This window comes from Choloepus didactylus, chromosome 4 (genome assembly GCF_015220235.1).
Source record: "Choloepus didactylus isolate mChoDid1 chromosome 4, mChoDid1.pri, whole genome shotgun sequence".
NCBI classification, from domain to species: domain Eukaryota; kingdom Metazoa; phylum Chordata; class Mammalia; order Pilosa; family Megalonychidae; genus Choloepus; species Choloepus didactylus.
Window position 1 is genome coordinate 75,843,785 of NC_051310.1, and position 24,799 is coordinate 75,868,583.

The window sequence follows — 24,799 nt, forward strand, 5'->3', positions numbered from 1 at the left end:
ACACTGAGTCTCAGGGTCAGACTGGTCTCCCTATTACAACAGTCACCTCCCTCCGTTTCAATAGCCCCTTTGCCCGGATTTGTTTCTTATTTGACACAGCCAAAAGAAAGAAAAGAAAACAGAGGGCAAATAATGGAGATTTGGGGGAGGAAGCCCCAGCTGTGGCAAAAGGTACGCTGCTTGCTTTCCTAGGTAGACCCCACGGACTACCACATCTGGGTTGGACTGAAAGGGCCAGAGGTGACACCAACCTCTCCAGCACTGACCTAAGAGGGGTTATTCCGAAAGTCGTGCACTGTGCAGGAGTGTGCGACTGACAGGGTTGGGAAGTATGTAGGTGCCCAAGCCGTCCCTCTCCAGGAAGCATAAAGCCCCGGCAGTGGATGACCTTAAGGTCCTTTCCATTCCGGACAGCAAAGAAAGAAAGGACTGGGGCATGGGAGGCAGCACTGGTATTAAGAGACGCGGGAGGCCGGGAAAGAAGGCCTGGAAATGCAGCTCACGACCGGGGAATCTGTGGTGGGGAGGATCCAGACTGGCCTCCCCTCCCGGTTGGGGTTCCCGAGGCCGCGGTCCCAGAGGGACAAACACACACACACACAGGGACACACACACACACACGGACACACACACACACGGACACACACACACACACACACAGGGACACACACACACACACACACACACACACACGGACACACACACACACACGGACACACACACACACACACACACACACACACACAGGGACACACACACACACACACACAGGGACACACACACACACACACACACACACACACACACACACACAGCCGCGCAAAGCCGAGCAGGAGCGCAAAGCCGAGCAGGGCGCGGTCGCTGCGGCGCCTCCGCGCAGCTCGCGCTCCGGAGCCCGCCAGGGGGCAGCGCGGCGTCGGGGGCAGGGTGCGGGCAGCGCGGAGCCTCGCCTTCACCTATTCGACCCGCCGGAGAGCCAGACCCCTGCGGCTCACGATCCAGCAGGTCCGGGACCGGGGGGAAAAATCTGCGTGCTCCCTCGGGCCCGCAGCGGCCAGTGCGCCGTGCCTCCCCGAGCTTGGGCTCTGGCCGTTGCGTCCCCCAACCCCGCCCAGAGTGGCCCCGCGGGGGTACTCGGGTCCCAAGTGCGCCCGCACGCCCTGTTTTCCATGCATGTCCGGCGCCGACGGCGGGGGCGAAGCCTGCCCTGGCGCAGCGCTCGCCCGGACGCATCTTTGTTCTCCTTCTCTTCCCGCCGCCCTCGATCGCCGGGCAGTGTCTGCGGAATCCCCGTGTCCCGGGCGTGATCGAGGACGGGGGTTGGGGGGCGGTCAACAGGAGGGTCCAGGGGCGCCTGGCAACCGTGCCGCGTGCGCCGGGCAGAGGCGGCCCTGCGTGCCGTACGCGCCTCCGGTGCGTGCCCGCGCCATTCAGTTTCCCGGGCTCATTAGTAGTCGCGGTGTGCGGCTCCGGCGCGGCGCACAAAGAGCGGCGGCGGCGGAGGCGGCGGCGGCGGCGGCGGCGGCGGCGGCCCGCGCTCGGCCTCGCTGACCCAGGGAGCTGCTGGTGGGGCGGGGGCTGCAGCGCTCCGGAGCACCCCGCGGCCGAGGCAGGTAAGAGGGGTACCGGCCCACGGACTCGCCCGCATTGGCAGCTTGGGGACGCCCGGGCCGGCGCAGGGCACGGAGCGCGGCGAGGGTAGAATGGGGGGGCGGGGTGCGCAGATGCTGCGGCACGGGCGGAGTCCCCGGAGCCCGCCTTGCTGTGGTAGGGGGTGCGGCCCCCGCAGGTCCACCCCCCGATTCCTCTCCGACCCTCCAGATCGGGGGTGGGGTGGGGTGGTTGGGTGGCGCGGCGGGGAGGAGCCCCGCGGTTCGCGCGTCCCGGGCTTGGGGCCCCGCGGCGAGGGGCGACCCCGCGGCGGGCCAGGGACCCAGGGCAGCGAGGTGGCTTCCGCTGGGATCCTGCAGGGCTGGCCGAGCCGCTGGTCCGTTCCGCGGCCCCGCTGGGCGCTAGCACCAAGTCCCCGCGCCGGGGGGCAACTCCCGAGTTTGGGGTCGCTTCTGGGTTCCCTACCTCCCAGGAAGCCGAGCTCCTGTTTTTGCTCCCTCCCCCTTCCCTTTATAATGAGGCCCAGAGGGAAATATTACCCAATTAAAAATTCCGTACCCCGTTTCCCCTGGGGCACCGGCGCGGGGCGGGGGCCCGGCGCCTTGTCCTGGGCGGGCACAGCCTGGCAGGGTCGCTGACGGGAGATCTGGCTCAACATGGTCCAGGCGGACGTTAAGCCCTGTGCCCTCCCAAGCGATAGGCCCCCTGGGTGCCAAGGCTTGGAGGGAACTTCTGGACTCAGTGCAGAGCCAGGGTCCCCGTTGGTCGCCGCCGGAGGGGCCGGCCCTCCCAGAGCCTCACCTGTGAGCCTAGCCTCCAGTTCCTTGGCTTTTAAAAATCTGCTTGAGCCTGCTTGTTTCAACTTAGCATTTACTCACAGAAGGAAGACTTGGCATTTTTTTTTTTTTTCTTATTTATTCAAATACAACCTGGCAGAGGCCAGACTCCAACCTGCCTTTTAAGTGTAGACTTAACACACATTTGGATTGGAGGATGGCAGAGCAGCTAAAAACTGGCGTCGCTGTTCCTGCAGTCCTACCTGTGGCCTATACTGTCCCTGATCTCTTGAACCCTTCCCCACTTTAAGAAAGGACAGTGGCTTTAAAATAAATGGCCGGAAGCTTTGAGGATGGAGTGGGGACAAGTTTCCCCAGGGAGACACCTGAGGGGCCCCTTTCTCAGGCTTCTGGTTTAGTGGTCCCTCCCATGAAGTGAGGCAGGGGCTTCTCATCCTTTTGTAGTGGGCACTGGCCACCAGGCAGTAGCCATGCTTCTGAATCTCCCAGCCTAGAGATGTTCTGGGTGGCCATATGCGATGCTTACATCCATGCATCCTGCGCTGAAAAGGTTCTGCTGAGTGGAGGAGCTGGGCAGGAGAGACAAGAGGTACCCGGGCGTGGAACCTGCGGGAACTCAGGGTGTGTCCAGGGTGCTGCTGGAAGAGCTTGCACCTTCTGGTCTCAGCTTTCTGAGCTGGCACCCCCTCCCCCCTGTGGTGGGTACCCGTGGGAGGCCTGTGGAGTGGTCTCCAGAGTCAGGCCATGCCTGGGTCGTGGCACTAGTGAAGGGGCAGATCTGGGGTCTTGCTGGGGGAGCCTGGCCCTCTGAACCTCTTGTCATTTGTTAGGGAGCAGGGTCCCAGCCTTCTCCCCTACCATCTGCCTTTATAACTTTTGGGGGCCTGGGGCCTGGGAAGAGCAGGCTGGCTGAGATGGTGGCAAGCGAGCATGTCTGAGTGTGGGAAGTGGGTCTGGGGGTTGAAAGGAGGGTGGGCAAGCCTGGGAGGGTCAGCGTCCTACTCCTGTACTTTCCTGACTCTCTTGTGTACCCCAGGCCAGAAGTGTGCAACTTGTCAGCTTGTTTGCATAACTGTCCTTTGAGTAGTTCTAGCCCTTTCTGTTTTCTTAAAAGATTTGTTTCACAGGAATAATTGGTGGGGATGGATTGTGAAATGGATGAGCATCCAATTTGTCAACTGAGCTAAGGGATGCTAGGTAAAAATAAAAGATAATTGTAAAAGACACCAGTTGCACCCCTGGAAGCTGAGAGGGAGTGCTAAAACACCTTGATTTTTCCTAGACAAAACTGAGGAACTCAGAGGAAAAATGCATTTGCTGGTGAGGTTGGCATCAGGCTGGGTCCTGGGCCATACTGTGTGACTGTGAGGCCTGTCTGAGGGGGCCAGTGGAAGGCAGAGGCTGGAAGCTGAGGCCCCTTCCAGGGCTCCCCTGCTTGCCTGGCGCCCATCCCTGTGCTCTGCCCTGCATACCTGCCCCAGCTACATAACAGGTGAGACTGTCCTCTAAAGTCTTGGAGAAACCTTTACTTTGGGGGGCAATCAGAACGGTAAGGGGAAGCCCTGGGCCCTCTCCACTCCCACATTCTGTGGCTTAATTTTCTCAGGCTGCCCCTATCCCCCTTATTCCCAAGTGTGACCCCTCATTCTTTCTGGGCTTCCCAAGTTGCAGGCAGACAGGCTTACTGCTGGAAAAAACGAGAGAGGCAGAGAGAGTTGGGTTTGGGTGGCTTTGCCACTCAGGGGCTGTGCGCCCTCGCTGCGTGGTCCCCAGTTCTTCTGCTGCGAAAGGCGGTGGAGAGCCTGACCTTGCTGGGCAGCGTGGGGGCTGGAGATGTGTTGGCACAGGTCAGGGGTTGTCCCCATCCTGCTCCTACCTGCCACTTTGGCCTGGGGCCCTCTTGTCTATCGTTGATGGTCCCAGGTATATGTGGTCCCTTTCCCTTTTACCATGTGACCCACAAATTTGTAGAGTGTGCTCCTGCCTTAGGGCCTTTGCACTTGCTATTCCCTCTTGCTGGTGTACAATTTTCTAGAAGTCCAAGTGACTTATTCCCTCACTTAATTCAATTCTCTGCTTATGCAGAAGCTCCCTACACAAATTAGCTTCCCTTCTTCCATTCTTGTTAACCCTACTCTGTGTTTCTTCTTGGTACTTGGCAGGAGATGTTTTAATTTTATACTTGTTCATTTGTTTATTGTCTGTTATCACTCAAACATAAAGGCTTTGTTCCTCTGTATCCTTAGCCGTTAGAGCAGTGCCTGGCATGTAGTAGGCCTTCAGTGTTCCTTGTTAGATGAATGAATGAATGCATGAAACCCCAGGAGCATTATTTTTCCTTTAAGCACATGTCAGTCTACCCCCTCTTCTTCTGTCCTCTTCCCCCAGACCTGGTGCTGGAACCCATCTGGGCCCCTCATAGAACTCAGCCCAGATTCGTGCCTCGGTGTCTCATCAGGAACTAGCTGTACAGCGTGTATCAGTGTTAACGAAGGCTGGAAAGGAACACGGTTGGGGAGGTGATCCAGGCCAAAGACTGGGCATTCTGGTGCCACCCAGAAATCCCTTTTGGGGTTTTCAGTCATTTGGGATGCCCACCGATGGCCATCCCCACAGCCAGAGCCAACCCCTCATTGTCTTTGCCTTCTTCTCAGATGCTGATTCCTGAGGCTCCCTGTCACCCAGGTCCCTTCCTCCTCCATCTGGGTGTTTCTAAACTTGTCTTCCACCTTATGGCAGAGCCGGCATCTCCGGGCTCCCAGCCATCACCTGTCCCCATTTACCAGCCTCCCTTTCCTGGCGCCTGTCTGTTGCCTGATTCTCTCCCTGCTGACCTTGCCAGAGGAGGGTGCCCTAGTTTTAGAGGGAGAAAGACAGTGCAGGGGAGGGAAATAAGATGGCATTTGGAGTACTGCGATCTGCATTTGAACCTGGCTCTGCCCCTAATACCTGGGAGTCTTTTTTGGTGCAGCTTATACCTCTTGTCCACGGTTACTATTTTGAGGCACAAAGGAGACAGTTCTCAACTGTGTGATAATGTTGTGACAGCAAGTGCTTTGTGGGGTGACCTCCTTGGGTCTTCTCCTATTTTACCGGGAGTTTTAAGGCTTAGGTTTGCTAAGGACACTTATGACCTAGTAAGAGAATGTAGTGCAGGTGCTTCATCAACTGTAAAGAGCTGTTCTAACATCGGATGGTACATCTGTTGCTTTGGATTTGAAGGCACAAAATGAGGAAAGAAAAAAATACGTGGTTGCGATTCTATGTATACAGATGGCACAGATGATTTCACCTTGTAGTTTTCTGAACACGGAAGCACTCCAACACAATGTGTGTGTGTGCTGTTTTAAATCACTTCCTGCCAAGCGCCGGAAGCAGGTCTGGTTGTCTTCATTGCAGTGATGGACCCGAGGACCTGGCACCATGGATTTACCCAAAAGCATGTTGCTGTTGCCAGGCATTGTGGGAATGTGTGTGGAGGGGCATGGGACCCATGCTTTCTCACTGTGTCCCACTGGGACCCAGTTTGCATTGGCTTTGTTTTTAAACTGGGTGGGAATGACAAGAACTTATGACCCTGTGTGTGAAGTGAACAGGGGCTAGTATTCAGCATGTGCCTAGAGAATGTGATACCTGTTGGCTAGTTGGGAGGGATTGGTGACTGTGGGCACAGAATGGGAGTGACTGACTGATGGTTGGAGGTGGATGCAGTAGTGGACAAATCATATATGTCTCAGGCCCCTTCATGGGGAGACTGGGAGTGGGTTTGGGGGCTTGCAATCCAGAAAAAGAGCTAACTTGGTTAATTTGTCTGTAAGATTTTTTTTCCTTTTTGCATTTGAAGTTAACGTGGGTTCTTTGCATTTCCTTTCCCTAAAATCAGCTTGTGTCAAAAGAGGCTCAACTCTCAAATGCCCAGGTCCTTGTTCTGAACAAACGCTAATTAGTAAATAGTTGGTGAGTAGTGGAATAGTATTGTCATTTAGAATTTTCAGTTGGGATATAAACACACACACATACACATATATATTTGTTGTTGTTTGATTGGTTTTACACTCCTGGAATTGATTTCCTGGCAAGTCAGCTCTAAATATGAATTCCTCAGAACCATTGTATGGATTGCAAATTTAGTAGAAATATATGGTTTGTAATTTCCACCAGTTAATTTAATTAAAAATTGTCTTGGAAGAATCCATTGTGTCAAAAATCGGAAAATCATTAATGACTGCATGAATTTAGGGATGATGGATTTCTCAGGCCTCTCTGGCAGGAGTGTGTGTATTGTTCAAATAAAATAGTTTATGTTTCTGAGTCTTTTGATGTAATAAGTGCGCCATGTGCTCTGACATCTGTCCCTGTTACCCAGAGCTGCTGACAGCTGTCATGGGTGGGGCAGGGAGCAGTGGGTAGGAATCGAAGGTAGGAATCGAAGCTCCAGAGAGCGGGGCTCTGCCTCCACCAGTCGGGCAACTCTGGGGTGCCACTGCTCTGAGTTTGACTTAGCCTGCCGTAGAAAGGGCACAGAGAAGTGTGCTTCCTTCCTTGCCAGTCATCGAGTTAGGATGAAATGAGATAAAATGTGTATGAGTGCCTTGTTATGGGAAAGTGCTGCATCAGCGCCAGACAATGAGGTTAATGTGTGTGTGCATATTTGCATGTGTTTGCATGCACGGTACATAAGGTCATGTGTGTGTGAACGCCTGTATGTATGCATGTGTGTGTGGTGTATGGGTGTATGTGTACCTACGTGTGTGCATTTGTGGATGTAGGTTTGTGTGCATGTGTGAATTTGTGTGTGCACATGTATGCGTGTTGTATGTGTGCATGTGAGTGTGTGCAAGTGTTTGTGTACATGTGTAAATGTGTATGTACTTGTGTTCCTGTGCTTTCATGCATGTGTGTATGTCCATGTGGGCATGTGTGCATGTGTGTGGTGTGGGCATGTGTTTGTGTGTGTGTACCTGTGTGTTTTTCCCCAGCTTGCATGACAGCTCTGAGACATGAGGCACTACCTCGGCCCCTCTAGCTGCTTCTTGCTGCTAATGGTGAATGCTGGCAGCTATGATTGACGGATTGATTCTGGCTGGGGTCCCAGTGCCACCCTACCTGGCCTGAGCCCACAAGGTGGGACTGAGTGGGTCATGTTGCTGCACTTTCTCCAGGGAACAGCAGTACACTAAGCCTAGGTTTGGTTGACCCTTGGCCACAATGACACATGCCTTTCTTTGTTTACATGTACCCTGAAGATTTTGCCTGGGGCCTTTTTCTCCGTCTGCAGGATGCCAGGGTTTGGGCAGCTGGAGAGGGGCATATCTGTTCTGGTTTGCTAATGCTGCCCAAAAGCAAAATACCAGAAATGGATTGGCTTTTATAAAGGGGGTTTATTTGGTTACAAAGTTACAGTCTTAAGCCCATAAAGTGTCCATCAACAATCAGGTACCTTCACTGAAGGATGGCCATTGGCATCTGGAAAACCTCTGTTAGCTGGGAAGACACTTGGCTAGTATCCACTTGCTCTCAGGTTGCATTTCAAAATGGTATTCTCCAGAATATCTCTTTGGGTGCTTTGTTCTCTCTTAGCTACAGCTCCTCTTTAAAATATCACTCAGTTGCTCTCGGGGTATTTGTCCTCTCTTAGCTTCTCTAGAGCAAAAGTCTGCTTTCAAAGGCCATCTCCAAAACGTTGCTCTGTAAGCTGCAGCTCCTCTCTCAGCTCCTGTGCATTCTTCCAAGTGTCCCTCTTGGCTGTAGCAAGCGCGCTCCTTCTGTGTGAGTTATATGGTGCTCTAGTAAACTAATCAAGGCCCATGCTGAATGGGTGGAGCCCCACCTCCATGGAAATTACCTAATCAGAGTTATCACCTACAGTTGGGTGAGTCGCATCTCCATGGAAACACTCAAAGAATTATAATCTAAGCAACACTAATACATCTGCCCACACAAGATTGCATCAAAGTTAATGGCGTTTTGGGGGACATAATACATCCACACTGGCACAATGTCCTGTCACTAGGACTTTGGACCATGTGTGTGACATATACAGTGGTTGATTTGTAGCATGTGCCTAGAGAATCTGATAGCTGGTGGCCAGTTGTCGGGAGGGAGGGGTGATTGTGGGCTCTGAGTGGTTGGAGGGAGTGCCTTTGGTTCTTGGAAGGGGGGCATCTTTGTGTTGTTTTTTTTGGGGGGGGGTGTTGGAAACTCTGAGAGCAGAAGCCCCTCTGGACAGGGAATTCCTGGCTATGCTTCTCCCAAGGGTACTGGGCTTGAACAGATTTTTGGCCTCAAAATTAATTGCATTTTATTAAGTAATGGTTTTCTTCTTGCTCCCAGGCCAGGTCTATGTTTAATCAGCAGTGATAAGTGGCTCTATACTACAGTTGATAGACACAGCGAGAGGCAGAGGCACCTCTGACTTGCAGTTCCGGGGGATCTGCCCTGATGGACCCCCTTCCCTACCTGCTGCTGTTCCCTACCCTGCCTTCACTCTGTACATGTTGCTCTTTTATCTTCTTGTGGGATTGTTTGTTATCTGATAATGCAGATGAAGGGGTGCCAGGCACTTGAGTGGAGCCTCACTAGCCTGTCCTCCAGCTCTCAATCCTTTGATGCGAGGGGACTCTGCATTGCTAGCACTGGGAGTGGGGTGGGTGGCCTTCTGCTGGGAGAGTTCCCTTCCGTTCATCCACCCTCCAACCTATCCCACCCACTCATCCACCTGTCCCTCCCTACCTCCCTGTCTCCCACCCACCCACTCATCTATCCACTCAGCAGCTATTTTCTCAGCGCCTGCCCCATCCCATCTGGATGGGGTCAGGAGGGAGTCAGGGAGAGGGGCTGCTGGAGGACATGGAGGATCTCAAAGCCTGAGTCTGGCTCTAGGTCAAAGGGCCTCCAAGAGAAGCACAGGTCTGAGAGCCCTAAGGTGGGTGGGCTGGGTCCTGGGGCTTGGGAGTCTCACTCCAGACCCCAGCCTGGAGTGGAGTGGCAGGGCAAGAGAGGGGGGCATTCGGGCAAAGTGAGGGCCAAGTTTTTGGCAGGAATCTGTGATTCGCTCAGGTGGTCCTGACCAGCAGGGGCTTGGGCTAGCCTCAGTAGCCCTGTGGAGCCATTGTGGTGGACTGGGAACAGAGTAGGTGTGGTAGTAAGAACACACATCCCTCCTTGTCGTGTCCTTTCCAGAGGAGGGTTTCCCACAACCAGGTGGAATGGGGGGAGGTGCTGAGATTGATTGGTGCAGCTCTAGGGAGCTTTGCTCCCCCCTCCCCCACCCTGTGATAGTGGGGAGGAAGCTGCTGCCGCCAAGCTGCCAGCCATGCCAGTGTGGATGTTTAATTTTACCTTTAGAGATTTATAGGCTTTCTAGATTAAATTGCCACCGTTCTTCTAGAAGAACGACAAAACCCACAGCAAACTGTAAATCACATTATTAATTTGTTCACATAGAGTTAACCTCTAAAGATCTGCTGACTTACCCTGAAAAGTGATAGAAACCATGAAAGCAGGGAAGCCTCGTTTCCAGTTGTCAGTGAAGAGGGTTTATCTGGGCATGAAAGACTACCAGAAGAGCACCAGTTGTGAGGGCGGCTGAGTATGGCCTCCTGCCTACCACCTGGCCGTCCCCTGACCTTTGCAGCCGGAACATGCAGGCCCATCAGCAGAGCGGCCGGGGATTCCCACGAAGCTGTATTTATGGCCATGGGGGCTCCTGTCCCTTGGGCAGCCTACTCTATCAGTGAGGGAATGGCAGCCCCCTCAGGGCCTGGAAGGGCCATGCAGAGGGGATGGGAACAGAAGGTGAGAGCTGCAGCTGTGCAGGCAGAGAAACCGAGTCACACGATGCCTCCTGGTAGCTGGTGCCCAGTGGTGCCTGCAGAATGTTGAAGATAGATGTGGTTGCCTCCTTTTGGCTGCGCAGAAACCCCAGGGTGCCTCTAGCTCCTGCCCTCTCTTCCTGATGGGTGGCCATGGTGGTTCATTCTCTGGGGGTTGGGGGGTGGGGGCAGATGGATCTGCAAACATCTCGCCCGCAATAATCTCAAGCATCAGAAGTCCCAGTTTTATAGATCAGTTGCTCTGCTTTTTGGAGATGCCATCAGCCTCTTTTCTTGCTCTGGCACCAGGTGGGAGGCCCGTTCCCTGCTCCCCATGAGACCCTCGCTGGGCCCTCCTTACTACCTGTGGGGATCCTGAACTCTGGCTAATGCATACTGGTTACTCCCACGTGTCATAAATGGAAATGGCTAATTGCTGAGCTAATTACTAATAATGGGAAATTGCATTCATGGGACTGGAAGGGTTTCTGCATGCCAGGTTTTCTGCTGCCCACAAGGTGTACTTGGCTGCACTTGCCTGGGAGGGTTATGGGTGCAGGCAAGGAGAGCACAGTGGTCAGCAGAGGAGGTCTCGGTCTGCTCGCTGATGCTTTTCAACCCCCTCCTGATGTTACCTGGCAGGCTACTCCCACCAAAGTCCCGAACCTGCTTCCCTCCTCAATCGTGATACAGAGGGACCAAACTCTGGTGTATTTAGCATCCAGTCTTTCACAGCAGGACTCAGATTGCATCTAAAAATTTCTGGTTTTATTTATTAACCAGCCAGAACTAACAGAACACAAAGGTTTGGCTTTAAAGAAACAAACAAATTCGGGACAAAAAAGGGAACCTGTGAGTATTGATACGGTTACAGATACGTCAGGGTGGGCATCGTGTCTTCAGTGTGCAAAGGCGTAGCCACCTCTCAGTGCTAATGCAGGGGACAAACACCTGCATGTGGGGACAGGTCAAGCCACTGAACAGACCTGGTCATCAGTGTTGCTCTTGAAGGCAGGTAAGTCCCATAAAACCTGCCCATCCCCTACAGTTCACAGACCCAGTGGCCGTCTTATAGGTGAAATTAGCTTTGATTTCAAGGAAGTAAATGAGGACATGATACATTGATTTGTGACTTTTATCCCCTACCTCCCCAGCATGGTTCCACGGCCTTCAAACTCTCACAGGTAGTTCTTATAGGAAATTCTTCAAGCTGGTCTAGGCCTGGAGTTCATTCTGTGTGCTTCAGTCTCCAGAATCCACATCGGCCAATTTCATGGTCACACTGGACCTTACATCGTGGGTCTGGACTCCAAAAGCTTTTCTTTCCCACTGCGTGTGTCTTTAGTAGGGTATATTTTAATGTGTTACACATTTAAAAATAATGTCCTGTAATAATCCAAAAGTAAAAGGCAGCCTAATAGAAAAAGGAGCAAAAGACTTGAACAGACACTTTGAAAAAAAGGTAACACGTATTCAATAAACCTATGAAAAGCTACTTGGTTCCATTAGGCATTGGGGAGATGCAAAATCAGTCTTAAATGGGATGCCCTCCCATGGCTAAAATCAGAAGAGTCAAAAATAGCGGGTGTTGGTGAGGCTCTTGAGCAACTGAAACTCTTGTTGTTGAGCATGATGGAAATTCATACAGCTGTTTTGGGAAGCCATTTGGTCGTGTCTACTGAAGGTAAACATACACATGCCCTGTGACCTGCAGTCCTGTTTGAGATGGATGGGGATTGGGGGATGTGTGTGTGTACGGCCATGACAGATCCTAATTGCGGAACCTGTGGATGTTTCTTTATACAGAAGTTTTTGCAGATGTGATGAGATTGAGGGTGTTGACATGAGATTTTCCCAGATTAGCTAGGTGGGCTTGAAATGCCACCACAAATGTCCTTCTAAGAGAGAGGGAGATCGGACAGAAGAAGAGGAAGAAGCAGATGTTGGAGGGATGCAGTTACATGTCAAGGAGTGCTGGCAGCTCCCAGAAGGTGTCCTCCCCCAGAGCCTCCAGGAGAAGCATGATCCTGCCAACACCTGAATTTCGGATATCTGTCCTCCAGAACTGTGAGTGAAGACATTCGTGTTGTTTTAAGCTGCCCGGTTTGTGGCACTTTGTTACAGCAGCTGGAGAAGATGAATACAGCTATTAAGAGAGACATGCACACAGTGTCCTTGCAACCTGATTGTAATTGCTGAACTGCAAACCCAGGTGTCTGTTTGTAGCCGAGCAGCTCAATCAATTGTGGTTTATTCACATGTGGAATACCATACAGCAGTGAGAATGAGCGCTCTACAAGTACGTGCAACAAGATAAATGCATTTTGCAATGTGATGTTGAGTGAAACAACCCAAGCTCTAGAGTCCATACTATACAATTCCATTTCTATGAAGTTCAGCTGGAACTCTAGTCCACAGTGTTGGAAGTCAGGTTGCCCTAGGGAGATGGTGACTGGAGGAGGCACCACCAGTGGGGGAGGTCTTTTGGGTGGCTGATAAGTCCCATTTTTTGATCTGGGTGTATGTCTGCATGGGTGAGTTCCATTTATGATATCCAGCTTTTCTGCAAGTACAGTATGTGTCAGTAAAGGTTAAGAAAAGGGAGCAATATATCATCTTGGAATTTGCAAGGAAAACTTTCAATTGACTGATTCATGGCTTAATTTTACTGCTGAAACAATAATATCAAAATGAAGATTACGTTCAATTTAAGGTGAGATAATTAAACGCTGCTGTTATAGTGAATGCTTATTAATATTTACATGCAGACTGTATTTTCTAAATGAAACCAGAGTCTGTAAATCCATGCAGGATGCTGAGATCTATAGAGATTTAATTGGTATGGATAAGTTATCAGGATGAAATGAGTTTTTCTTCCTCTGCATATGCAAAGTGTTCTGCCAGACACAAACACCCTGGATATTTAAGTGTAATATATATTGCTTCAACGTAGTGGGAAACTGAAGAACTTTGAGAGGAGAGAGTACAGGGAAGCAGTAAGTGTGAACAAGTCCTTTGGGTCAGAGCTACCTCCTTGCAGCCCATGTGCAGATCATGTGGATCATGCACAGATCATGTGGAGGTCCTGCTGGTGTCACTTGCTTGGCCCTGGCTTCCCTGGGCTTATTAGACCCTGCGGCCTGCAGTGTGGCCGCATGCGTGGATGGCTTGCGCTGGGACATGCGAGGCAGCTCCCTGATGACGGCTGTATTGGGTAGGATCTTCAGGAAATGTCTCTGTGTCCTTCTAAGGGAGCATCGGAGACCCAGGCCAGCCCCCACTGCCCCAGCCCCATACCCAAGGGCACTCTACCCTGATGTCCAGTGATACCTCATGCCTGCTGAATCTGAAGCTTCCCTCTAACTCTGCCATCTTCCCACACAGCTTTCCCTGTGTCTCCCTCCCCGTTGCCTTGGCGTTTGGCTGCTGCGGTGCGTTTGGGGACGTCTGTGAATATGACACCTCTGCCCTGCCCTCCTCTGCAGAAGGAGACTGAGTCATCTGAGCACTGCTTCTGAATGTTCGGGGTCCTCCTTTGGCCTGGGTGGCCTCCATGCGTCTGAATGTCCTTTTCTATCCCTCATGGCTCTGCACCGTGCAGTGTGCCTCTCAGGTGTTCCTGCCATGGGAGCTGGCTGGCTGCCCCACCGAGGGACAGGGGCTTGCCTGCCGCTGCCCCTGCCCCCTCCCCCATCCAGGCTTTTGCAACACTTCTTTGTAGCATGCACTGTAAATTGTAACTTTTTAAATTGGTATATTTTCTAAAAATTAATTTTTTTACAAACTCCCCCTCTTCCCGTCTTCCCCCGTGCCCTATTAACCTCTACTCTGCTTTCTACGTCTGCACATTTGCTGTTTGAAGTCACCTCTTATAAGAGATAGCATACAATACTTGTCCTTATGAGCCTTACTTATTTCCCTGAGCAAAATGTCTTCAAGGTTCTTCTGTGTTGCCTCACGTCTCAGATCTTCACTCTTTCTTATGGCTGAATGATATTCTGTGTTGTGTATAGACTACATTTTGTTAATCGATTCATCTATAGATGGACTCTTGGGTTGCTTCTACTATGGGGCAATTGTGAATAATGCTGCTATAAACTCTGGCACACAAGTTTGTGACTCTGCTCTCACATTCTTTGGGTATATACCTAGCAGAGGAATGGCTGGGTCAGATTGTACTTTGGCGTTTAACTTTGCGAGAAATAAGGAATGATTGTTTTGCTTTCCCTGGTGGCTGCACCATTTTACATTCTATAAATTGTATCTCTATAATTTAACTCCCACCCCCTGTAGATATGGCATCCCTTGCCTGTGGCCGGGACCGCCCGCTGGCTACCGGCACCCAGCACCCAGCCCGGAACTCGTGGCGGTTCACTAAAATCGATTGAACCACCTGCTGTCAGTTCCACTTCCCACCCTGTTTCAGAGAGACTTGATTCAAAGCCCAGCTGGGTCCCAGGGCTGGTTCCGCAGTCCTTCCATGGTAGGCAGGATGGCTGCAGTGTGTGGCATTCTCAGCCCTGTCCCTGTACTTGCTCCATCAGTGCGGCCTGAGGACTGGAAAGGGTGTCCGAGTGGTGGGCCTGGACAGGTGCGGGCTGGGGTTGCTGTCCCCATGGTCTGGGATCTGGGTAGGGGCACTGCCCTTCCCTTGCGTGTCCCTCTTCCCACCTGGCTCCCTGCTTCTCTGTGATCTCAACGTCTAAAACTGGCGTCTCCACGTCTCTCTTCCTGTGTAGCCTTGGTTTTCTCCCTAGCACTTCTCCTGCCCTGGCGTCCAACTGTAGGTTTCTGTTTGTCTGACTCTTTGTTCCCAACCACACTGAGGGCTCTCCGAGGGCAGGAAGGGCCTGGCACGGACTCCAGACTCTGTGTGGGAAGCTCTGGCTGGGGTAGGGTGGGCCTGCTCATTCCCGGGGACAGTTGGATGCATGCTAGGGACACGAGGATGGCTCCCCAAAGATGGGCCACTGAGGGGCCATTGAGACAGTTCAGGCTAACAGGGCAGTGGTCGCCCTGTGCCTCGTGCTGGGGTCTCACAAAACTCAGAAAACAGGATGAAGACAATGTTGGCCCTCCCTACCCTCAAGGAGCTTTTGGTGTGTGTGTGTGCGCGTGCGCGCATGCACGCGCACGTGTTCGTATGGATGGATGTCATTGCCAATAGAGAGAAGAATAAAAGGGCCAAAATGGGGCTTGAGCAAGGCAGCAGTGGCAGAATTCCAGCCTGATGTACATACAGTGGTTTCTAAAATTCAGAGGACGGTTGGGGGTCCTAAGACCCCACTCCTTAGGTGCGGGCTGCATGCAGGGACTTCCTTCCGAAGGGGCCAGCGTGGAAAGGGGTGGGGGAGCATGACTTTGCAGTGGAGATACCCACCGAGCACCACCTCAGCCAGGTGATCAAGGCCAATCTGAGTAGTGAAAATGTGTGTTGTCCCTGGATGTGGTGTGATGACAAGAGCAAAATCCATAACCCTCGCCTAAAGATGAGAAAAACAGGCAGATCCCAACAGAGGGACAGTTCGACAGAATACCTGGCCAGGACTCTTCAATTCATCACCATCATGACAAACAAAGCTGGAGAAACTGTCACAGCCAAAAGGACACTAAGCAGGAGTGATGGCTAAATGTGTCCTGGATGGGATCCCAGGACAGAAAAACAATATCAGGTAAAAACTAAGGAAACCTTAGGTAATAATAATGTATTGATATGGGCTTATACATTGTGACACCAGTACCGTGCTAACGTAAGATGTTAGTAACGGGGAATGGAGTGTGGGGTATATGGGGTCTTTGTACTGTCTGTTCAATTTTTCTGTAAACCTAAACCTGTTTTAAAAAATAATCTGTTTAAAAAAAATTGGAGGGCAGGTTGCTGTCCTATTCATCCCTGCTCTGCCAGCCTTCTTGTGGTGCGTGGCACCTTGTGACCTTGGCGTGACCTTGGTGTGACCTCAGTGTGACCTCGGGTCTAAGCCTCGCTGTTATCCCGCAGTCACCTCTAGACTCTATGCTTTGCTGTCCCTGTTGGCCCTCACTTCTTTATTGTCCCCATGAAAGCTGGGGTGAAAATTTGGTTTAGCTTTATACTATATTTTTTATGACCCAGATTTCTGGGTGCTTGAAAATAGCTGGTTTCTCAGATGTTGTCTGCCCTGGATGACCAGGAGCCACCTCCAGGCTAGAGAAGCCCGACATACAAGCATGGATGATTTCAGAAGCAAAGCATCAAAACTCCATCTCCCGACGTCACGTGGCTCAGAGGCTCTTGTGGCTCCCTGACCACAAACCCATAGGGTCTTCAGCCAGGATGCATTGTCCCTGGCATCTGCTTCCATCTCACGTCCACCAGAAAAGAAAAGAGTGTCATGTGGCCATGTCCCGAGGGGCTGGCCTCCCTGGATCGGGCCCGGGGTAATTTACAGCTCATGACCAGTGGCTGTAGATCCGGGGATAACAGTGGGCAGGACAGATGACAACTGACCCAAACCCTGGATTGTACTGTGGACATTCCGGCAAGGAGGCAAGACAGAGCTGAGTATCTGCTGGTGCCAAGGACTCGTGGCCAAGGCCACGGCTGAGGAAACGGCTGAACTACTGTGTTCTCACTGGCAGGGTGGAGATACCGGGCTGCAGCTCATGTCATCTGCCACTCACGTGTCACTTCTGTTTCTCGGTGGAGACGCACAGGCATGTAGTAAAAAGGGGCGAGCCAGCAGGGCAGAGAAGGCCCTGGTAGGGGCCCCCACAGCCTGCCAACAGGGGCAGGCTGGGGGTTTTTTTGTGGGAGCTGGGCAGTGTGGCTGTGGCCTAGCAGCAAGTTGGACAGGCCTGCTAGGACCAGGTCTCCCCACAGCCTGGCTGAGCCATGTGTGGAGCTTCTGGCCAGTATGCTGGTGAGAGGCATGATCGAGGCCACGTGGGAACAGCACTCCCAGGTCCTGGGAGTGGGACAGTGGGTGCAGCGTGGTGGGGCTGGGGATGGGAGGGACACCAATCCAGAAGGCGGAGGGCTCTGGATCTGGGGCAACTCCTCAGCTTCCTCACTCATCCCACAAAGGGAGTCAGACAAGACAATTCTTATGGGTCTTATAATTTCCTCTGGATTCTGCAACAAAATTAGGTTGAACCCTATGAAACTGATGGTGGTCAAACAGAGGCAGTGCCTAGGTTTCAACTTGACAGTTGAGTGTTAAAGCGGTTTTGGTAAGGGAGAATACTTCCATTTAAAAACCATATTTTAAATTATTATGGAAACACAAGTTCATTGTATTAGAAAATGGAGAGAAGCAACAAGAAACACCCGTCTCTCCCTGCCAGGGACCACTGCTCATGCGTGTCTCTTCCCATGTGTTTTGGCACACGTGGTTCCAGCGCAGAGCTCCACCAACTGTTCTCACCTGCCTTTCTCCATCACAGTCTGTCAGGAGCCTCCGTCCACGCTGCAGGTGTTTTCCTTCGCCACCTAGAAATGTGGGTTTGTTTGCACTGTCATTGAACTAGTTGCTGGGATTGGACATTGAACTTGCTTAGAATTTTTTTCTGCTATTAAAGATGCTGTAATTGATATCATTGTGGCTACTTTTTTTGCGGCTATCCATGATTATATCCTTATAAAAAACTTTCCCAAGTGGAATTCCTGGCCCAAATGTTAAGATTTCAATTTGCATAGCCACGACTAAGGGGTTTCATTGCCCACTGGAAGTGTGAGGGGGCTACTACGCACCTCTAAGTACGAAAGCGAGGGAAAAAAGCAAGATAAGAAAAGGAGAAGAGAAAAGAGAGGACAAAAGAAGGAAGGAAAGAAAGAGAAAGAAGGAAAGCAAGAAGGCTCCCCCTTCCCTGCTCCTCTCTCCCTCTGCCCTCCTCTTCTCTCCTTCCCTCCCTCTTCTCTCCTTCCCTTCCTTCTCTCCTCCTTCTGCTTCTCTCCTTCCCTCCCCATTCAGTGGCACCTCACTGAGCAGCAGCCTGATACCAACCATGCCCCACCCCCCAGGGCCTTGTAGCAAACAGACTCCCAATGGCTCATCTTCCAGGGTCTGGAGTATTTGGGGAGGATGGGAAGAGCTTATGGGACAACGGCCCAGTGAGAGATTTTCAGAGACCACTCATGGTGACACAAAACCAGCTGGAGTAGGGCTGATTAGTCGGGCCTTACAGCGGATATCCTGGGGAGGTATTGCTTTCCTGCTTGCCTGCCCCCGCCCCATGCGCCCACCAGGGGGGCAAGGGCACTGACCTCATGGGCCAGACCAGGACCCTGCACTGGTCATCAAGAAGGACTTGGGGGAGCCGCCTGGCCTCCCCTGAGTGTCATCAGTCAGCAGGCAAGAAGCCATTACGTCTTTTAAAAAGGTCTTTTGTCTAGTGATTTGGCAAGTGGCTCAAAGCAAAGCCTTCTCTTCCCGAACCTCCTGGAACTGCTCAAGTGTTCCTGGCTTGGAGTCTGAGGCCCATGGCCACCATTGGAGGCCTTGGTGCCCTGACACCCCAGCACTGTTGGCTACCCCCAGAATCCAAGAGGGAAGCTGCCAAATTTGGGGGCCCCAAGGGGATCTTTGACCTCATTTTGCAGAAGCGACGGATTCACAGATTTGCTCTGATGAATTGGAAGAAAGAATTTAAAAATTCTCCTTGGCTTGAAGAACTTCAGCTGGAACCATCAGCACCAGTTCCCAAAACTGGAGTTTTAAGCAAGCTGTGGGAAAAAAGGACTCCATTTTATTTTCTATGCACGGAAGCAAATTCAGTGGGAACCTACTGCTCTTGAATTTCCAAGGGCTTCTCTGTTTGGGTTCATTGTCAGACGCGACCAAGTAGTCTTAAAAGCCCGAGGCCACTGGGTCAGGGTCTGAGGGGGCAACGTTTCCCCACCTGGAATGGAGGAGAGGGGCCTCGGGGAAGCCCACCTTTCCGGTAACAGGCCCTCGCCTCCAGTTCCTTGTTTATAAATCAGAGTAGCAACCCATTCGCCATGACCTGAAGACTCCAGAAGATAGCCCGAAGGATGCAATGAAATACAGGAGTGATTTTAATCATTAGGGTGTGTGCTGTCGGCTGGGAAGCAGAGTTTGCAGGTAGTATGTCATCATTGAAGAATAAAGAGTTAACAATGAAAAGAAATAGATGTGACATTTCCATTAAAAAATTATTGCTTTCTAACAATTATTTTGTATTTCCCAAGGAGAAAAGAGAGTGATTTTTCTGGTAGTGGAGGTTGGGGGTTGGGAAGGACTTTGACATTGGGGGATGGAGGTGGGGTGAGGAGGGGGATGTCTAACACACTTTAGATTCTGAAGACTCTTTTGGCATCGGTTTTGCGTGATTTTTTTTTTTCGTATTTTAACATTTTTATTTACGGTGCTAGAATGGAAATGCTTTCATTATAAAGATTCAACTTTTGCAGCAATCCATAATGTAGGAGGTGAAAACCTCTTTCCCCATTTAAACCCTGCAAAGACAACCATTAGCTAACAGCTTGGCATATGTTCCTCCCATTTTGCTCATCTAGAGGAATATTTTACTCACATTTTATGCAAATACTTACATATTTATAATTTTAAATAATTTTTCAAAAAAATGGGATCGTATTTTAAAATATGACTTGTCCTTAGATCCCCATTCAACAGTGTATCTTGGATGTTGTTTCTTGTCAGTCTGGGCATATCAACATTATCCTTTCTTAACATTTACATGATATTTGGCTGTGTGCTTATTGGGGACCTTTCAGGTTGCTCCCATTTTCCACACTCACAGATAGTGCCAGAATGTAGGGTCTCATACGTGAATCAGAGTGATATGTATGAAGCCTGGATTCCTAGAAGTGGACTCACTGGGTCAAATGGTTCGTGCATTACAGTGTTAGTGGACATTGTCAGATTGTTGTCTGCAAAGATTGTGTCCCTTGTCTATGAAGATGGTGTACAGGGTGACTGTCTGTCTACTCCCTTCCTGATGGAACATTCTCTGGACATAACCAGTCATTGTGGTTTCATTCAATCTCATGGGTTAAAAAGCTCCAGCTTATTGTATTTTATATAGCTTATTTTATTTTATTTTGTATTTTAATGAATTATCTTGTATGAAAGAGCCTGCTTCTTTTCATGTGCTCATGATGATTTGAATTTCTTCTTTTAATTTTCATTTCGTATCCTTGCCTGTTTTGCTGTAGAGTTGTTTAGCTTTTACTTGTTGCTTCACAGGTGCTCTTAGAACAATGGGATAATTTTTTATTTGTTATTTACATTGCAGGTATTTTCTCCGAGGTGCCATTTGTTCTTTGACTTTGTTTAAAGGCATCTTTGGCAGTGTAAAATTTGAATTTTTACATTGTCAAATCTACGAAGGTTTCCTTTTATACCTCCTGGGTTTTGTATCTTACTTAGAGAAAGAACTTTCCTACCCTAAGTATATAAAACACCTTCTTTACAGTTTGGATTGTTTTACAGTTATATCTTTTATTGATTTGGAATTTATTTTTAGGTATGGTGTGAGTTGGGGATGTGATTTTTTTTTTATATGAACATTCAATTTTCCAACATAATTTATTGTAGCCCATCTTTCTTCACTGGTATGAGAGGCCGTGCTTGTCAAAATGTATAGTAAGTCGCTGCTGTGTTCTGGATTGTTTCTCAATTCTCCATTCTAATTTATTGGCTTATTCTTGAGTCTACCTCCACTGCTTAATTTACAATAACTTTTTGTTATACTTGTCTTTTAAAGAGTCACCACCTCTTCCTTCTTCTTTTCCCATTTTTTTACCCCATGATTTTTCTCATATATTTCTTTGATGAACTGTAGAATGAACTGTTAAATTCACCCCTTAATCTGATTGGGATTTTGACTGGGATTGCTTTATAGGTCTGTTTGGGGGAGAAGAGACACCTTTCCACTGTTTTTTTCTCACCTGGATATTTGATTTATTTAGAAGGCCTTTGACATCCTTCACCAGTGTTTTTGGGCTTTGTTCCTGAGCATGGTTCATCTCTTGCTGGATGTATTCCTAGAGGTGTCATAGCCCCTTTTGCTATTATCAGTGAGATTACTGCCTGCCTTTATTTTCTAACTGATTATGGCTGCTGTAGAATAAACCTGTTGACTTCTAAATAGCTAGATTGTCCACTTTACTTCAACCTCTCTGTAAGTATAAATAGTTTGATAGTTCTTTCTCTTGGATTTTCTAGTGGAGGCATCACTGGTCACGTCGACCTTTCCTTTACGACATCAGCCTGTTGGTCTCTGGCTCATTGTTGTGTGGAGGTCTTGCTTGGCCAGTGCTGTGGTCTCTCGGGGCCCACTGGGGACAGCCTTTTGCTTTACAGTCAGTGGGTCAGCCCTCTGCAAGAGGCCCAGGTGGGCTCAGTGGCCTGCAGTGGGGGGAAACTGGGGACCAGCAGAAGTAGGTTGTAGGGCCTGGGAAGAGGGGACCTGTAGAGGGGCTTCTCCAGGCACCAGCAGCGGTCCTCCTGGGACCACGTGGGGGCTGCCCTGAGGGGATTCGAGGTCACTGTTTTGCCATTGGGCCTTGGGCATTATTAGCAGTTCCAGCAGGGGACTCGGAGGTGTCTGCTCCTTTCCCTGGGCAATGGTGAGGGCCCTGTGGGTGCACAGGTAGGTGGGGTGGGGATGTCAGATGCAGCCCTGGCCCTCGAAGCTCTTCTTTGCAGGATGTGGGCCAATCCCAGGTGAGTCGGTGACTGTGGGGCCCAGCAGGGGAGCATGGGGACTGGCCAAGCTGGCTGAAGGAGGACCCCACCCCATCCTGCCCAGGAGATGCTGCCTGTGGGCTGCACATTCCACAATGCTGTTCTCCCAGGGTCCCCTCAGGAAGCGAGTCAGGGTGGGCCTGAGTGGAATGCCAGAACCCCCTAATGTGAGCCATGCCCTCTCTTTGTGCTCTGGCCGTGGAGCACTGCAGCCTCCCAAGGCTGCCAGACCTGGTGAGTTCTTGGTGCTTCCTGTGACGAGAGGTATGGAGCTTCTGTTGCCAGTTTGATTGCTAAGTTATTTAGCTCATTTATTTCTTGCTTTGCATTTATTTTTCACCATTTTAATCTAGAACCTTTGTTTAGGGCATTATAGGGATCAGTCCTTGTTGATAGCATGTTTGGGATGAGGTGCATTATTTTCTCATTTTGTGAGGTGAATTGGTCACCCGATGCCTTCTGGATGGTTGGCACTTGGGGATTGACAGTGTGTTTAAGGCTCTGTCCTGCCGTTTGACTGATGATGGGGAGCGGAGCAGCAGAGTAATGTGGAGCACCCCATTACTGCCATTTGCTGGCGGGCCAGGGCTAAGCCCTGAGACTCCTGGTAGAAGTGAGCCAGGCACAGGAAAATCAGAAGTCGGACAGAGAGGAGAGGAAGTCCACTGTGGGACAGTGTAGAGATCTGGGTGTGGTTTTTGGTGATTTTGTTGTTTTTACCATTCCTTGTTCATGCTCCCTGATGCCCCAATCAGGCCCAGCTCCTCCACTCACAGAGGGAAGACGCCCAGTAGGAGGAGGTAGAATGGTTTTCTGTGCTTCCTTTAGAGCCAGTGGAGGCAGAACTAACCCAGCCGTGTCATAGCAAACTGGAGGAGAAACCAGCAAGAAAGCCCACTCTCCTGGGGGTGCTTGGAGTCTTCAGTTATAGGAATGGCCAGGAGCAGGAATGGAAGTCCCACCGTGGACAGGAGGTGGCCCCTGGGATGCAGGAAGCTCCTGCTAAATGTCTTCAGGTTTGGTGGGGAAGTCCAGGTGCTGGAAGTGGCTGAGAGGAGATTTGACCCCCTTTCTGACTCCAGAGCCTATGAGCTTAACCACGAACTGACAGGGCCTTCCCAGGAGGACATCAGATGCTTCAAATGTGCTGTTTTACGAGTCAGTATGCTCAACTTTGGGAACTGACTATAAAGAGAAAATTAACTTGGAATTAGAGAAGTAGATACTGGATTGATTTGACAGTTTCTTAACAGAGCTGCGTATTTTCAAATTAAATGTGAATTTTTTTTATACCTGAGCATAATTTCATTTAGATTAAACATCAGTACACAAGGGAGGAAGGACAATGTGGTAGAAAGAGCACTGGACAGACAGCCAAACCTGGGACCCTCCTTGCTGCCGAGCTGACCACTTGGGGGTTGTCACCGTCTTGGTGGCCTCCAGTCCCCCATCTGTGGGTCAAGGAGCTCTGGGTTCCTTCTGGTTCTAAAATCTTTAATCCTGTGAAAAAGAAAACCTAGCAGCTGTGGTCCACCTTTTGCCTGATTTTCTTAGTGCCTTTTGCCTCTGGGGCGCATTTATCCTGAACATGGGCTCCCCTGTCCCTATGATCTGCAGCTTTCTGGGTATTTTCCAGGGGGAGCTGACTTTCCTGATGGGACCCAGCCCTGGCCTTCCTGACTCCAGGGTTTGTTGAGTCTCCATTACTTGAGAAGGGCATATTTCCCAGGCCAGCTGTGCTTGAGTTCTGTATCACTTCAGTCTTTCCTTCCAGTTTGGGGTGGGTTCTGGAATTTGTATTCTAAGTGATGAAAAAGGGGCAGATGGCTATTCATGACTGTGGGATTAACTTTGAACGAACATGCCTCTATGAAGAGGTGGCAGCAGTAAAATCCAGTAAGCCAGCCACTGTGGTGCCATCAAGGGCTTATTTAACTAATTGCGGCATCATTTAAAAGTGAGAAATCTTAAAAAGAACTTTTAGGATTCTTGTTGCAGCTTTGGGGCAACTCTTTGTGTGGGAGGGTTTTAATATCTGCCCTTGTGTGCTTCATTTCTGGGTACAATTGAGGAACAGCTCCTTGATTTTCAATTTTAAACCCTTATTTTCTGACAGTCAGCATTATACAGAGCAGAATGTTGAAATGGGCTGAAATTATGGCATTCCTAATGCAATGGGCTTTATTTCGAATGAATGGACCATGACTGTGTTTAACTACTTTTTTAGGACTTGGCTCACAAGATGCCATTTTTCTTTCATTTAATGGGAAACGTGTAGCCAAAGCCTGCTTCACCATTGGGCTCTGATGGGCAAGGGAGGTGGAGCCGGCCCATCCACGAGGGCCTCCGTTGGTCACTTGTCAGACGTACCGGCCACAACTCAGTGGTGTAAGGGTCAAGTGGAGACAAGGTCACGGCCACAAGTCTAACCTCAAAGACCGTGCAGTTTTTATCTTGCTGTATTTTGTTGAGGAATATTTCCTACTCGGAGTAGAGTTGTTTTGAAGAATTTCTCATACAAGAGCCAGGCCAGCCAACAGAGAGTGGGCTTCTTGATGGGGGGAGATGTTGGCTGTGAGATGAGACAGGTGGGAGGCCCAGTGGGAGTGGTCAGACAGCCTGACCCATGGCCCGTGGCCCTCTGCCCTGTGATTAGTGCTTTCATATACTTCAGAGCTATTGGGCTCGGTGCTCTCTGGAAGGCAAGAGCTTGTGTCATTGTCCCCCGTAAAGACGTGTTGAAGCCTTAACTTCTGAGACGTGTGAATGTGACCTTGTTTGGAAATAGCATCTTTGCAGATGTAATCGAGTTAAGATGAGGTCAAACTGGATCAGAATGGGCCCTAAATACAGTGAGGAGGAGAGATAC

The 24,799-nt window shown here is 50.3% G+C and overlaps 1 protein-coding gene across 4 annotated transcripts in view; it reads left to right on the top strand.

Moving 5' to 3' along the window:
• Positions 1-1,510: 1,510 nt before the first annotated feature.
• Positions 1,511-24,799, top strand: part of APBA2 (amyloid beta precursor protein binding family A member 2) — a 309,258-nt gene continuing 285,969 nt past the window's right edge. For all 4 annotated transcript variants that reach the window (XM_037832868.1, XM_037832866.1, XM_037832870.1 and 1 more), the window contains exon 1: positions 1,511-1,613. The gene's annotated coding sequence lies outside the window, so the exon portion shown is untranslated. The remainder of the gene's footprint in view (positions 1,614-24,799) is intronic.